General features: G+C 52.3%; 1 non-coding gene across 1 annotated transcript in view; it reads right to left on the reverse strand.

The window, feature by feature from the left end:
* The window catches only part of LOC145762729 (small subunit ribosomal RNA), a 1,810-nt gene extending 1,747 nt beyond the window's left edge, over nt 1–63 (reverse strand). Inside the window, exon 1 of the ribosomal RNA XR_014287992.1 lies at nt 1–63. This exon is cut by the window's left edge and continues 1,747 nt beyond it. This is a non-coding gene — a ribosomal RNA (small subunit ribosomal RNA).
* Between the last annotated feature and the right edge of the window lie 1,337 nt (nt 64–1,400).

Raw genomic sequence — 1,400 nt, forward strand, 5'->3', positions numbered from 1 at the left:
CTGAGACATGCATGGCTTAATCTTTGAGACAAGCATATGACTACTGGCAGGATCAACCAGGTAACTATCGGCCGACAAAATACGCGAACGGAGTCTTTCGCTTTCCCCGTCGCGGTATCGCACTGTATTACTCAATCACTATTTTTGCTTAGCTCCTCAAACCCGGCGTAAGCCGCGATCTGGACGCCGTCGACACCGGCCAGACGCCCTTTCGGGCGAAGCCGCGCGCGGGCTGCGTTTGCATACAACACCAGGAACGCCCAACAAAAGCGAACCGAGAAAACTATCACTTGCGTGCGCACCGGCCACCGCAACTACGGCCCGAGGCCGTGGTCGCGCGCCGAAACACAAACTCGTATTTGCTACTTAATTTTTTCCGTCCAACGTTCAGAGCCTCGCTGCTAGCTACGACGCCTTCGCGGGTCAGCATCAAGTCTGCCCAAAAGCGCACATCGCCTGCACGACACCACATCGTTTTGTCACCAAATACCTTCAACCGACAACCGCATCGCCAATTTGCTCATTTCGCCACAACGACGTCTTCCCTCATAGTATACAGGGAAGCTGGTCTCGCGACAAAGGTAGCAAACTTGTCGAATTTCGACAATTTTCCAAAACGTGCGTTTCTGTGCGGGAAATTGTTCATCGGGCGTCGGCCGATGTCGTGCGTCTTTGTCCGGGCGATTTTCGAAAGTCGCCGGACTTGTGTTTTTTACGCGCGCGCCGGTGGGCTGGTCTCGCGACAAAGGTAGCAAACATGTCGAATTTCGACAATTTTCCAAAACGTGCGTTTCTGTGCGGGAAATTGTTCATCGGGCGTCGGCCGATGTCGTGCGTCTTTGTCCGGGCGATTTTCGAAAGTCGCCGGACTTGTGTTTTTTACGCGCGCGCCGGTGGGCTGGTCTCGCGACAAAGGTAGCAAACATGTCGAATTTCGACAATTTTCCAAAACGTGCGTTTCTGTGCGGGAAATTGTTCATCGGGCGTCGGCCGATGTCGTGCGTCTTTGTCCGGGCGATTTTCGAAAGTCGCCGGACTTGTGTTTTTTACGCGCGCGCCGGTGGGCTGGTCTCGCGACAAAGGTAGCAAACATGTCGAATTTCGACAATTTTCCAAAACGTGCGTTTCTGTGCGGGAAATTGTTTATCGGGCGTCGGCCGATGTCGTGCGCCTTTGCCCGGGCGATTTTCGAAAGTCGCCGGACTTGTGTTATTCAAGCTCGAACGGTACTCGACAATTCTTCGAATGGCCTCCGACCTGAGGTCAGAGTCGCAGTAAAACAAACGAAGTACCCCAGAAAAAAGTTGAAAAAAAAAAGCAACTCCGACCTGAAGTCGAAGTCGCCGTAAAAAATACCAAGTACTTTGAAAAAAAAGTGGAAAAAAAAAGCAACTCCGACC

This window comes from Corella eumyota, unplaced genomic scaffold, assembly GCF_963082875.1.
Source record: "Corella eumyota unplaced genomic scaffold, kaCorEumy4.1 scaffold_328, whole genome shotgun sequence".
Taxonomy (NCBI): domain Eukaryota; kingdom Metazoa; phylum Chordata; class Ascidiacea; order Phlebobranchia; family Corellidae; genus Corella; species Corella eumyota.